Consider the following 15,919-nt stretch of genomic DNA (forward strand, 5'->3'; position numbering starts at 1 on the left):
AGGGACCGTAGCTGGCATGGTTGATGAAGCAGAGGATGACTGAGAGGCCATTAATAGTGATATGGGTATGAAAATGTTGAGAATGATAAGAATAATATGGATTATTGCACCAATTGCCCCACGGTGGGCGCCAAATTGTTTTGGACAAAAATCTGTCAAGGATCACGTATCCAAATCTGTTAAGTGAGGTAAGGTGCTAACTCGGTAAAAGCAAGTGTATGATTGTAATATAGGTGAACACAATGATTTGATCACGAGGGAAAAAACCCTTAATCACGATAGTCTTACTTCGGTCAAAACTTATCGAGGTAATCGTTGGTAAAATAACTCCGGTCAAGGATTAATAAGATAATCTTTGGTCGGATTACTTTAGTCAATGATCAACAAGGTAACCTTTGGTCGGTGAGTATATGATTATCGTGGTCTCCGGCACAAAAAAACCCCAGACGGTGAAAACTATCACCGTCGAGTTTATTGATTAACAAAAAGGTATTACAAGTGTTTGTGGAGTTTATGATCGAGATTACAACGAAAGCTAGTGAATAGCGAGAGTGTTTAGTTCTGCTTTAGTGTGTGTGTAATTACATGTGTGTTTCTAGCTCGATCATACTCAAATATATAAGGAAAAAGTAATTAACAAACTTAACAACTTCGCCCTATAAATCCGCTAGTCTTCCATTCTTCACCAACGTGTTCTTTGACCACGTGCTGATAGTCACTCACTAGCGAACAAAGCGGTAGACCAGGTCTAGATACCGTTGTTATTATTTAAACGTCAATCTTTTAGAGAGTTCATCCAGAGTCAGCTATGTTGAATTAGGTCCTGGATCCATGCTCCAGCTAAAGGTTGTCTTGTGAGGATAATTGATGCAAGTTCGTCTTATAACTGAATACATGTCTAAGACATCACCATACTAAACGCAATCATTAGTAAACAAACAATACCAAGGATCGTCGATCCTTTATATCCTGATTTATATTTCAAGGATAAACTATCCATAAGACAGTTAAGGATAAAGGATCCTCAATATAAAAGTTGTGGCCTAACAGTGATCTTATCACAACCGCCATTTTGGGGGCAATTGTTAGTACACGGAAATTTGACACTGTGGATATGTTATCATGGCATATAATATGGATCAATTATCCTTAGAATATGTTGCAGATCCTGTCAGGATCAATGATCCTCAGTACTTATTATTTATTAACGATTTTCCTTTGTTATCTTGATATTTATGGCAGGTATAACGGCTAAATGACCAAGTCAAAGCTATAATCTCTCAATCAAATTAATATACCGCGTGGATAATGAAGGAAAGAGCTATAATTATGGAAAGGCTTGATTCTAGGCTAAAATTAGGATATTTGTTATTCTTTTCCTATTTAAATTGAGTTATGATCAGTTAGGGCACACTACCTATATATAGTACACGTTCATAATCATCCAAAGACAAGCAAGGCTAGCAATACACACACACTTAGATAATATTGTATCACTGATCATAATCTCCACCAATTGTAACACCCTTTATTCGATTAATAAACTTGACGGTGATAGTTTTCACCGTCCGGGGGTTTTTTGTGCCAGAGATTACTATAATCACGTACTATCCGACCAAAGGTTACCTCGTTAATCCTTGACCGAAGTGATTTGACCAAAGATTACCTTGTTAAGTTTTGACTGAAGTAAGATTATCGTATTCAAGGGCTTTTTCCCTCGTGATTAAATCATTGTGTACATCAAGATTTCGATTACATATTCGTTATTATCAACATAGCACTATACCTCACTTTACAGATTTGGATACTTGATCCTTAGCTGATTTTTATCCAAAACAGCTGTGGTTACCAAGGATAAAGCCTTAATCCAGCTTTCTAAGGACATGAAGCAGTTGGAGGATCAACTATCCGCAGCAGAAGCCCAGCGCCAGGAAGAAGTGAAGCAGGCTATAGAAGAGGCAAAAATGTGGGCTGCCAGGTCGGTGTTCCAGACAAGGATTAAGATGGCGATGGAGGCCAGAGATCCTGCTTTCGATAAAGCGACCTGGGACGTGAAGAAGTGGAAGTCTGCTCTGGCGGCTCTTGGTGGCGAAGAGGATATAGAGATGGCTGAAGAGAACGAAGTTGGGACTAATGGGATCAAGGATGTGATGGAAGCTGGTGAAGGAAAGGAAGCAACCGCGGAGGATGAAGCAACCGCGTAAATGGGCGATAGGATATTGAATACAAAGCCCGAGCCTATTTTTTTTTTATGTTGATGTTTTTATGAACAATAGCTATGGTCTGTAACAAACACTAGTAATTAGGGTTTAAGGATCAATGATCCTCAAGACAATTTTCAGGGGTACCGAAGGTGGATGGATCCTCTGTTTGTGGTGATGAAACCTTTGGTGCCTCTGACTTTTATTTTCTTGCACTTTAAGAACAATTAGTAACACCTGCTTAACCCGGGTGGATGGTCCATCTTTCGTATGGTGAAATCCGGGTAGGATTTTGGATAAGTCCAGGTGACTTATGTTAATAATAATCTAAAAATTTTGACTATTTACTTGTTATTTATTATTTTGAAGATTTGTTTGATATAGTCTTAGCTTTATTTAGAGTTTTAAGAAATAATCTTGATTAAGAAATTTTAGGATAGAACATCCTTAAGGAAAGTAATTATAAAAAAAAATTAGGATAGAATATCCTTATAGAGATAATCTAAAGATGTTAAACTTTTAAACAAAAAGATTTACAAGGATCCTAGCTAAACCAATATAAACTTTAAGTAGAAATCATACCACAAGGTCTAAGTAGACCTAAGTTACCATAAGTATAGAATCCTCGGTGATCCTTGTAGAAACAAGCTAAGGATCTTGAATCCATAAGTCTTGATTCTTGTTATTGAACTTAGAACATCTGTTACGAAGAGCTCATAAGATTAATTGGGGTTTAACCTGTTAAACTAGGGACAAGCCCAAATAATAAACTGGGGACAAGCCCGTGCAACTAGGGACAAGCCCGTGAACTGGGGACAAGCCCGTGAACTAGGGACAAGCCCAAAAACTGGGGACAAGCCAAAACTTGGGACATGCCCAAAAATTGGGGACAAGCCCAAACTGGGGACTGGCCCAAACTGGGACTGGCCCAAAAACTGGGGACAAGCCCAAACTGGGGACTGGCCCAATATACGGATGTTAACTGGGGACTCGCCCAAACCGGGATTTAGCCCAAACGTAAGATAACATGAAAATGTTATAAACCGGTGGTATATAAATCGTAGGATCCTCCATATAGTCGAATACAACGAAATTGTCAGCCACTAAGCGTGTACTGGTCCCGCTGCCCTGAAATATACGTTGGATAGCGTGCGCTACAGTCGAGAGTGTAGAAACTCTAATTCGTAAGAAAGTTGAAAACCTTTAAACCTTGGAGGATATGACCATCGGGGGTCATACCCAATCGTGGGCTAGGCCAAGGGAAATAGTTTAGTACCTTAAAAGTAAAGGAGAGATGGTCAACCTCTTGATCATTGAATACCTCATTAATATCCTGTATTGTTACTTACAACTTGGAAAATACAAATGTTAAGAATATGTTACCCTTAAATAAGCAAAAATCAAAAATGAATAAGTGATTAGATAGATATTACCGATTTCAGGATCCTTGATCCTTTAAGGATACTTGATCCTCAGAGGATACTTGATCCTGATCAGAAAAAGTATTTCATGAGGTGGATAGCGTTCCATGCTCTAGGTAACCTGTTGCCTTCCATAGTGAGCAAATGATATGCCCCCTTTCCTGCCTCCGATTCAATCAAATAAGAAGCTTCCCACATGGGTGCTAGCTTCCCATCTATTGGATTGGTTGTATTCTGGAAGGCTTTTCTCAAGACTATATCTCATTCTTGAAATCTTCGGATCCTTATATTTTTGTTGTATTCCCCAGCTACCCTTTGTTGATATGTTGCCATTCTGATCTTGGCTAAGTCTCTGAGTTCTTCAACAGTATCCAAGTCTTCAAGAAGGATTTCTTCATTAACCTCAGGATCACGGATGCTTGTTCTGGCTGTCAGAACCACCATTTCTGTGGGGATTACTTCTTCTGATCCAAACACCAATGAGAAGGGTGTTTGGCCTGTTGCATTCTTGGGTGTTATCCTGTCAGCCCAAAGAACATAAGGTAGCTCTTCAGCCCACTTGCCTTTCTTGGATCCTAGTTTCTTCTTCAAATTGTTGATGATTATCTTGTTACTTCATTCCGCTTGGCCATTAGCTTGAGGATGCACTGGAGTAGAGGTAATCATCTTGATGCCCCAACTGTCACAAAAGTTATTGGTTCTTTTCCCGATAAACTGGGAACCACTGTCACAAATAATTTCTGAATGAATGTCAAATCTAGTAATAATATTTCTTTTAATGAAGGATGTCACCTCTTTTTCGTGGACTTGAACAAAAGCTTATGCTTCAATCCATTTTGAAAAGTAATCAGTCATTGCAAGCATGAATACTTTTCCTCCTGGTGCCTTGGTTAGTTTACCCATAATATCCATGCCCCACTTCATGAAAGTCCATGATGAGGATATAGGATACATAGGTTCTGATGGTCGATGTAGGATATTCGCATGCCTTTGACAAGCATCACAATTCTTTGAGTACTCCACGGCATCTCTCTTCATTGTTGGCCAGAAGTATCCTGTTCTCAGAATTCTAGAAAACAGAGCCCTACCTCCAGTATGATTACCACAATCACCTTCGTGAAAGTCATTGAGCACTTCTTGAATTTCAGGATCCTCTATGCACCTCAAGTATGGACCTGCAAGAGATTTCCTATACAGAATATCATGTAATAAAATGTATTGTGATACCTTAAGTTTGAAGGACTTCGGATTCTCTGTAGTTGGAATTTCTCCATCTTGGATGTACTTTTTGATTGGGAGGATCCAGGATCCTTGAATATTTTAGGATGATGGATCCCAAAGTACAATATGTTTGTCATTTGTTATCTCTCCAACTTCTTGTTCTCCTATTGCTGGCGAGAGTATATGAATGATTGGGATATTCGTGTCTTCTGGAATCTTCAAAGATGAGGCTAAATTTGCCAAGGCATCTGCCCCATCATTCTCTTCCCTTGGTACATGTACAATGCTAAACAATTCGAAGGATTTTGCTAATTTCTTCACAACATCTAGATATTTGATTAGTTTTTCTCCTTTAACAGCATATGAGCCATTAAAGTGGTTTGCAATCAATAATGAATCTATATATACTTGAAGATACATGATCCTCATGCACTTAGCTAATTGTAAACCTGCGATCAGAGCTTCATACTCTGCCTCATTGTTCGTTGCTTGGAATTCACAGGCTATAGACTAGGGTAATATGTCCCCCTGTGGCGATTTCAATAGGACACCTAATCATGTCCCTCTTATGTTAGATGCTCCATCTATGAAGACGATCCAAGGATCCTTGGTTTCTTCTAGTTGCTGGACCTCTAAATCAGCTTCCTTTAGCATATCACTATTGAAATCAGCCACAAAGTCTGCTAGTCCTTGCGATTTGATGGTTGTTCTAGGCTCATACTGAATATCATATGCACTCAGCTTCACAGCCCACTTGGCCATCCTTCCTGACAACTCTGGTTTTCTAAGCACATTCTTAACAGGATAATTAGTTCTCAAAATAATAGTATGTGTTTCAAAGTAATGTCTCAGTTTAGTAGAAGCCATAATAAGTGCAAGAATTAATTTTTTCTAAATGAGAATACCTGGCCTCCGCATCTAAAAGACTTTTAGTTACATAATAAACGGGATGTTGTTCACCTTCATGATCCTTCACAAGGACAGCACTTACAGCATTTCATTTGACAGCTAGGTATAGGTATAAGGATTCTCCATCCACAGGCTTCATCAGAGCTGGTGCTGAGGATAAATAATCCTTTAAGGCTTTAAGTGCAGCCTCATGCTTCTCTGTCCACTCAAACTTCTTGTTTTTCCTAAGGATGTCATAAAAGTCTTTGCACTTCTCTGAGGTTCTAGAGATGAACCTGTTGAGGGCAGTTATTCTTCCCGTCAATCTTTGGACATCCTTAGCATTCACAGGGGATTTTAGATTGATTACGGCTTCTATCTGCTAGGGGCTTGCTTCTATCCCTCTTTTAGTCACCATGTATCCTAGAAACTTTCCAGCCTTAACACCAAAATGGCATTTGACGGGTTCAGTTTCATGTTATACAGGTCTAGGATATTGAATGCTTCTTCAAGATCTCTGAGGTGATCATCAGCCCTCTTTGACTTCACCACCATGTCATCTATGTAGACCTCCAAATTCTTGCCTAACTGATCCTTGAACATCATGTTGACTAATCTTTGATATGTTGCCCGTGCATTTCTTAGTCCGAATGGCATAGCAATATAACAATATATGCCAGTGGGAGTCATGAATGTTGTATCCTCTTGATCAGATGATTCCATCTGAATTTGTTGAAATCCAAAGGAAGCATCCATAAAGGTAAGCATCTCGTGTCCTGCTGTTGCATCCACCATGGAATCTATATGTGGTAATGGGAAAGAATCCTTGTGGCATGCCTTGTTTAAATCAGTAAAATCGACACACACCCTCCACTTTCCATTATTTTTGGAAACAACAACCACATTAGCTAACCATCGAGGATACTTAACCTCTCTGATCATACCGGCCTTAAGAAGTTTTTCAACTTCTTCTTATATGATCGCGTTCCTCTCAAGAGCGAATTTCCTTCGCTTCTGATGGACGGGTTTAACAGATAAATCAAGGCCTAACTTGTGAGTAATTACCTCCTTAGAAATACCTGTCATGTCTGAATGTTTGAAGGCAAATGTAGACTTTCTTCGTTTTAGGAAGGATATTATATCCTCCTGGATCTCACTAGGGATACTGGATCCTAGGAACACTTTCACATCTGGATCCTCGAGGTCCAAGGATACTTCCTTTAAGTCCTTCTCACGAGCTTCCAGCACGTCCCTAGGATGTTGCTGTGGTTGCTATGCTATCGTTTGTTTAGCTGCTGGCTTCATTGAGGAAGAATAGTAGTTCTTGGCTTCGACTTGGTCACCATCTATCCTTACTACTCCCCAAGGAGTTGGTAGTTTGATGCATTGATGGTAAGTAGAGGCCACTGCCTTCATCCCATGTAGCCAAGGCCTGCCCAAAATAACATTGCAACAAGAAAGGTTATCTATAACACAAAATTTTTTGTAAGAATTTAACCCTTCGATGTATATTGGGAGTTTCATGTCCCCAATGTCTTCTTGGTCTCTCCACTAAAGCCGACTAACACCGACGTCCTCGGGATGATTTCTGAATCTGGGATGTTCATCTTCTGGAGGACATCATGTTGATTGATGTTGACCGAGCATCCACCATGGACAAGGATCCTGGGTACATAATGGTTAGCAATAAACAAAGTAACAATCAAACCGTCATGATGAGGATCCTGGATGCTTGATTTATCTTCTTCATCAAAGAAGATCCTTTTGTCTGTTATCAAGGTGGTGGATATAACCGGTCGTTCCCCGTTATCCAACTTGGTTTCTTTGGCCAGACTCTTAGCTGCGGAGAAAGAAGTTCCACATATGTCTGAGCCACCGGAAATGAAGTTGATCTCTTGAGCATCTGGTGGGGGCGGAGTTGCTTTTTGGGGAGCCTCTTCAGGATCCTGGATCCTGGACTTCTTTCTTCCCAACAATTCCTTAAAGTGGCCCTTGCTTAGGAGGTATCCAATTTCCCTCCTCAAACCAATGCAATCATCCGTCATGTGGCCAAAATCCTCAAGGAAGGCACACCATTTGGACTTGTCTCTGAAGGTGGTTGACTTCTCATTTTTTCGGGGCCACCTTGCCTTCTCCTCTATATCCTTCATGGCACAAATCAAGCCATGGGTGTCTATGGAGAAGCAATATTCTGAAATGCTTGGGTAATCCTCATCATCATCATCTTCTTCAACAGCTCGAACGTTCTGATTGTTGAATTCAGAGTATGGCTTCGAATTGTTGTTTCTGTATGAGGATCCTTTATTCTTGTCAGGGGATTCTTGCTTCGTTTGAGCCCCTAACCGTTCCTGGATCTTTTAGTCATCATCCAGCCGTATGAACCTCAGTGCTCTGTTCCTTACTTCATCTAAAGTCCTGCAAGGAGTCATCACAAGATCATCATAAAAGGGGGAGCCCTTCTGAATTCCCATCTTGAATGCTTCAATAGCAGTAGTCATGTCAAGATTAGGGATTTCTAGAGCTTTCCTGCCAAAACTTGTAATAAAATCCCTAAGGGATTCATCGCTGGGTTGGATAACGCGGTATAAATCACTAGTTAACCTCTCAAATTTCCTGCTACAGGAAAATTGACTGTTGAACAAGTTAACTAAGTGTGAGAAAGAAGTAACAGAAAAGGGAGGAAGACTTAGCAGCCATTTCAAAGCAGATTCTGATAGTGTGGCTCCAAAACCTTTGCATAGACAAGCCTCTTTGAGCCTCTCAAGAATTGGATTAATTTCCATCCTTTCCATGTATTGGGCTACATGCTCCTCAGGATCAGTGGTCCCGTCATACACCTTCATGTTGGGGTTTGAAAGCGTTTCGGGATCTCCGCGTCACAAATTTGTGGAGCAAATCTGGATAACTTATGGCTTCCTTCTGGTATCTCAGGAATTGGACGGATCACCCCTGGTACACTGGATATCATACCCTTGAGTTTCTGCAGTTCCTTGGCCATAGCTTGGTTGATACCCGCGTCGTGCATGGAACCATGGTTAGCATTTAAGGATATAGGATTATACGCGTTACCTCTTTGTTGTGTAAAGGTCGGAATTTTAGAAGAGTGACTGAGGTAAGAAGCGTATGCTACAGGAGTTGGTCCACCGGAAGCGATGGTCTGCATGGGGATTATATCTCCTTCATGGACCTCGGAGGACCTTTGATATTGAACCCCTGAGGATCCTAGATCCTGGAAGAAGGATCTTTGACTGGGGATGAAGGATCCTAATGGTTGAGAGTTGAAGGATCCTTGTAGATACAATCCGGAGGATCCTGGTTAAAAGATGGATGATCCTTGCTGAAAGGTTGAGGATCCTTGAGCTAGTTGACCCAGGGACCCCGGTTGAGGGATGGATGATACTTGCTGAAAAGTTGAGGATCCTTGAGCTAATTGACCCATGGACCCCGGTTGAAGGATGGATGATCCTTGCTGGAAAGTTGAGGATCCTTGAGCTAGTTAACCCATGGACCCCGGTTGAATGATAGATGATCCTTGCGCATGTTGAGCCAAGGATCCTGGAGTAGTGAAATCCAACACCCTAGGCACTAGAGGAGTCTGATCCTCTGCTGGCCTCTTAGTCCTCTTGAGATCTTCTATCTCCCGAATGATCCTCTGGTTAGTTTTGTTCTGCTGCTTCATGTAAGCCTTAACCTGCGAAAACATAGAGGAAACATCATTGTTAGTACTAACCACTGGAGCGGCAGGAGTGGTTTTCGAGCTCTGGAAGACTGGTAGTTGTGTCTTGTTCCCAACAGCAGTAGCTCGTGGTGCTCCCGTGATTGGCGGAGGCATCGGCGGCAAGGTTCTTATTGAGAGAGGAACCGAAGATGGAATGGTTGATGAAGCAGAGTTTGATTGAGAGGCCATTGAAAGTGATATAGGTATGAAAAATTGAAAATTGATTGGAATAATATGGATTATAGCACCAATTTCCCCACGGTGGGCACCAAATTGTTTTGGACAAAAATCTACTAAGGATAATGTATCCAAATCTGTTATGTGAGGTTTAGTGCTAAATTGATAACAATGAATATATGAATAAAATAGGGATGAACACCGTGATTTGTTGTGAGGAAAAACCCCTTGATCTTGTTTAGATCAAAGGAAAAAAAACCGGGTGATGACAACTCGTCGATCTCCACTTTATTAATCACAAAAACGTTTGCAACTGTTTTGGAGATTACGATCAATGTTACAACAAATGCTAGCGTGTAGAGAGAATTATGAGTTCTACTCTAGTGTGTGTGAATACAAGTGTTTTTCTAATTGATCGTTATCTCGATAATATAAAGAAAATATCAACTAACAACATTTCCAAATAATACGCCACTCGTCCACAACTCATTCAACATTCTTTGACCACGTGCTGGGAGCTTCCAGTAGCGAACTTTGAGGTAGACTCAGTCATATAGTCGTTATAACTAGCTAACATATCACCACTCAAATACAATCATTAGTAAACAAATAACAGCGAGGATCCTTGAACATTTGTAACTTGAGACATATCTCCAGGATAACTTATCCATAATACAGTCAAGGATAATGGATCCTCAACATAAAATTCATGCCCTAACAGTCTCCTTGGCCAGTCTCTTAGCTGCGGAGAAGGAAGTTCCACATATGTCTGAGCCACCAGAATTAAAGTTGATCACTTGAGCATCTGGTGGGGGCGGAGTTGCTTTTTGAGGAACCTCTTCAGGATCCTGGATCCTCGACTTCTTTCTTCCCAACAGTTCCTTAAAATGGCCCTTTCTTAGGAAGTAACCAATTTCCCTCCTCAAGGCGATGCAATCGTCCGTCATGTGGCCAAAATCCTCATGGAAAACACACCATTTGGATTTGTCTCTGAATGTGGATGACTTCTCGTTCTTTCGGGGCCACCTTGCCTTCTCCCCTAGATCCTTCATGGCACAAATCAAGCCATGGGTATCTACGGAGAAGCAATAATCTGAAATGCTGGGGTAATCCTCATCATCATCTCCTTCTTCAACTGCTCGAACGTTTTGATTGTTGAATTTGAAGTATGGCTTTGAGTTGTTGTTTCTGAACGAGGATCCTTTATTCTTTTCAGGGGATTCTTGTTTCGTTTGAGCCCCTAACCGTTCCTGGATCCTTTTGTCATCTTCCAGCCGTATCCTCCTCACTTCATCTAAAGACCTGAAATGAGTCATCTCAAGATCATCATAAAAGGGGGATCCCCTATGAAGTCCCATCTTGAATGCTTCAACAGCAGTAGCCATGTCAAGATTGGGGGTTTCCAGGGCTTCCCTGCTAAACCTTGAAACAAAATCCCTAAGGGGTTCATCACTAGGTTGGATAACTCGGTATAGATCAAAAGTTAACTTCTCAAATTTCCTACTACAGGAAAATTGACTGTTGAACAAGTTAACTAAGTGAGAAAATGAAGTAACAGAGTAAGGAGGGAGACTTAGCAGCCATTTGAGTGCAGATCCTGTTAGAGTGGATCCAAAACCCTTGCACAAACAAGCCTCCTTGTGCCTCTTAGGAATTGGATTGATTTCCATCCTTTCCCTGTATTGAGCGACATGCTCCTCAGGGTCAGTGGTCTCATCATAAGTCTTCATGTTGGGGGTCTGAAATCGCTTCGGGTATTTCAGGGATCGGCCGGACCACCCCTGGTACGCTGGATATCATATCCTTGAGCTTTTGCAGTTCCTTAACCATAGCTTGGTTAATACCTGCATCCTGCATGGAACCACGGTTAGCATTTAAGGATATAGGATCATGTATGTTACCTCCTCGTTGGGTGAAGGTTGGTATTCCAGAAGAGTAGCTGACGTATGAAGTGTCTGCCACAGGAGTTGGTCCACCGGAAGAAATGGTCTGCATGGGGATTATATCTCCTTCATGGACCTCAGAGGATCATTGGTGTTGAACTCCTGAGGATCCTTGATTCTGAAAGAAGGATCGTTGATTGTGGACAAAGATCCCAGTGGTTGAGAGTTGAAGGATCCTTGAGGATATGATTCATAGGATCCTAGTTGAAGGATCAATGGTCCTTGCTGGAGAGTTGAGGACCCTTGATCTAGCTGACCCATGGACCCCGGTTGAAGGATGGATGATCCTTGTTGAAAGGTTGAGGATCCTTGAGCTAGCTGACCCATGGACCCTGGTTGAAGGATGGATGATCCTTGCTGAAAAGTTGAGGATCCTTGAGCTAGCTGACCCATGGACCCCGGTTGAAGGATGGATGATCCTTGTGCATGTTGAGCCAAGGATCCTGGAGTAGTGAAATCCAGCATCCTAGGCACTAGAGGAGTCTAATCTTCTGCTGGCCTCTTAGTCCTCTTGAGGTCTTCGATCTCCCGAAGGATCCTCTAGTTAGTCTTGTTTTGTTGCTCCATGTATGCTTTAACCTGTGAAAACATATTAGAAAACATCATTGTTAGTATTAACTACCGAAGTGGCAGCGGTAGTTTTCGAGCTCTGGAAGACTGGTAGTTGCGTCTTGTTTCCAGCAGCAGCCCTTGTTGTCCCCTTGATTTGAGGAGGCATCGGTGGCAAAGTTCTTGAGGAGAGAGGAACCGAAGACGGCATGGTTGACGAAGCAGAGGTTGATTGAGAGGCCATTGAAAGTGGTATTGATGAAAAAGGTTGAAAATTGATAGGGTGTTTTCTGGATTATAGCACCAATTGCCCCACGGTGAGTGCCAAATTGTTTTGGTCAAATATCAGCTAAGGATCCTTTAACCAAATTAGTTTAGTGAGGTTTAGTGCTGATTTGATAACAACGGATATGTGAATAAAATGAGTATGAACATCGCGATTTGTTGCGAGGAAAAACCCCTTGATCTTGATTAGATCAAAGGAAAAAAACCCCGGGTGATGACAACTTGTCTATCACCAATTTATTAATCAAAATTAAGGATTACAACGGGTGGAGTTATCGATCAATGAATACAACGATACTAAGTGTGTTTACAGAGAACTATCAGTTAGAGTATGCGAGTGTAATTGTGTGTAACCTAGCATTGATCTTAACTCAATATAAATAAGAAAAGAAAATAACAACTAGCTCCTATTAATCCGCCATTTTCTCCACTCTTTTCCTTCGTGCATTTGACCAAGTGCCATAGAAGTCCAGTAGCGAATTAAGCGTTGGACTGAGTCTTAGAGCCGTTGCAGTCATGAAATAAAAACCTACACACATAAAACAATTGTTAATAATACCAGCTGCTGAGGATCCTTGAGCCTGTCACAGCTCCGGAGCCCTTCAGAAGGATAATGGATCCAGATCTGCCATCAAGAATAACGTAACCTTAGCAGTTAATTATTTGTGACTCAACAATGTCGATCACCTTTTCTTTTTCATGAACGAACGAGCCCCCTTCTGAAACTGGCGTGAATTCTTAGTCTGCCAAAATATGGTTGTGTGGATCAAAGTTGCCTTCAACTTGTTATGTTTCTTCGACCCCTATGAAAGTTGAAGCAAATCAATAGGATCCCAATTTAGGAGGCGAGATTGATATGCCATAGGTGATCGAGCTACTTCTTCATTCTTGTTAGACTAATCTTGCATAGGTATGAGGACCTAGTTGTCGTATTTACAAAACCTATGGGGTTTTGAGTTAGTTTTCTTCTAGTTTAGTCTAATAAGGATGGATGTTGACTTATTAAATATTCGCAAGTTAAAAGGTGTTTAATATTGTGAGTGGATAAGTTAATAATTCATAATATTATGACTTAATAACCTTTAAAAAAATAATAAGGAGGTAAAATAGAAAATCCCAAACAACCCCTTAGAATTGAGACAAAACTAGATGACAATTGACAAGGGGACACAATTGTCTTTGACTTGTGACCAAACTTGATGAGACAGGGGCATAATATAGTGTTTCACTCTTCATTTGCATTCTCCTCACCTGAGGCAAAACTTGTTATTGTTTCTATTTTTAGCTGTTTGTAAATAGTTTACTGTTTATCCTTAAGAGAAAAATTATCTATTTGTACACAAAATCTTTTTACGACTCAATTATTGTTTAAATTAACTTTTTATATGTTTTATTTATTACTAGCTATGCAAAAAAGTTTGAATAGAAAACTAACATTTTTAATATGTTCCAAAGATTAAAATGCACACAGGAATGTCACTCGATAGAGACTTTTAGGCCTCCCGTAGTGGGCGAGAAAACATGGACGATTGGGGCGCAAACACCGCCCCCTGGGCGATTTTTGGGACGAATTGGGGGGGGGGGGGCTCGAGGTATTTCTCATTAAAATAACGAATTAATGTTATTTGTAGGTTCCCAACCGGATCTACACTAGATATCTCGTTCTACGTAGGTGCGGAATCCCTACGTAAGACGTTACGAGCGTAGAAGACGATGCGATTAAACACACGTTACAATAAACACAAACACGTTGTATTGAAACCGGAAACACGTGATACAATGATCACTGATTACACACTCTCTGACTCGTAAACTCGAATGACTAACTGAATAATGAAAACAGCCGTAACCTAAACCTTATATAATCACGACAACTTCGCCTGGCATGTTCAGGCGAAGTTGTCCCTAACTTCGCTTATATAACAAGTTCGCCCATATCAGCGAACTTGTTAGCTAACTTCGCTTACATCAAATACAAAACATTACAAACTCGATTACAGACACTAGACACTGAACTACTGACATCATGCACCAACAGACTCCCCCTTGGCAGTAGCTTCATTTCTTTAGCTTCAAACACGTGTCTTGTAATCTTCAACAATCTTGTATCTTCATCTTTAAGCATGAACTCCTTCGCGTACACAAACCAATACTATTCTTTGATATTTCTTCGCTTCATCTTTCCAAGCATGAATATAAAATATCTTCTTTTCATTCAGCACCTGCAGATCAGCTTGTGACAAGTTCACTAGATGCATCGGATCATACACTCTCAACAGCTCTTGTTCATCTTCGTCCTCCATTACTGCTTCAGCTGTTTCACAATCTACATACCAACACTTCAGATCTTTCAGGACATCCTTGGGCATTAGTTTCATCGGCACTTCTTTAAAACACCGGATCGGCTTATACTTCATAATCATACAAGGTTTGCCATCTGCTCTCAATCCTCGATCTTTGTCTTCAATAAGTTTTCCCTTTTGTGGTTTCAACAGCTCGAACTTCTTCTCTTTTATACTTTCCTTCCAAACAATCTTACCAATGACTCTAGCCATATTATCATCACTTCGGTTTATCAATCCCAATCTGGCTAAGTCTTTCACTTCACATTCTGGCAGTGTATTCAATGATCTCAACAGCCTTTTGAAGTACTGAACACCATCATACCTCTTAATAACAAAGAGCCTCAACTGCTCATCGTATATCCAGCAAATAATCCCTTTTCTCGATTCAGCATAGCCTCTAATGTTGTAAGTCTTCTTAAACATACTAGGGACCGCCGGTTTCTTCGTTTTGACGAACCACTGAGCATAGCCTTCTTTCCATCTAGGCTGCTCTTCTCATTCCGTCTCATCACTTCCAATCTCTTTACCTAGATCTGCCTTATCAACATCCGGAATTTCATGCTCAATATTCTCTTCTACTATCTCTCCCTCTTCAATATCATTATCTATAACAATCTTTGCACCAATCTTCTCTATCTCTTCATCAGGTAATACATCATCATCACCTACAAACTCATCATCCATCTCCTCAACATCCACGACCACCTCATCATCACCTACAGCTGCACTTGTCGACTCCCCCTGAGTTGTGGAAGTCCCAAGAGCTTGATCAGTTCTTGGCAACTCTCCACCTGCACCTTTCGAAGCATTGGGATCATCGTCTCTATCATTTCGCTTCTTAGTCCTCAACTCATCGCCTTTACAGCTCGTCTCCCCCTGAGATGCCAAGAACTCCTTCAAAGCATCAATGATTTTGCCATGTTCTACCAGCAGGGACGACTGTATATGATTCTCTGCAACGAGGCGTTGAATAGCATGGGTCTGGATAAGATTCACCCTTGATTGTTCTGCCACGACCCGTTCAAGTGCTGCTATTCGTTCAGAGTCTGATAAGGTTGCATCGAAATCAAACCTCAGATGTGATATATCTTGAGTGTACTGAGGAGGGATTTCCGATGTCACCGGGACCTCAGAAGTAGGCATAGACGTAACCGCAGGTGGTATCGTCACC

This window comes from Bidens hawaiensis, unplaced genomic scaffold, assembly GCF_021521415.1.
Source record: "Bidens hawaiensis isolate Kalapana, Puna unplaced genomic scaffold, B.hawaiensis_p1.1 tig00002866_1, whole genome shotgun sequence".
Lineage (NCBI taxonomy): Eukaryota > Viridiplantae > Streptophyta > Magnoliopsida > Asterales > Asteraceae > Bidens > Bidens hawaiensis.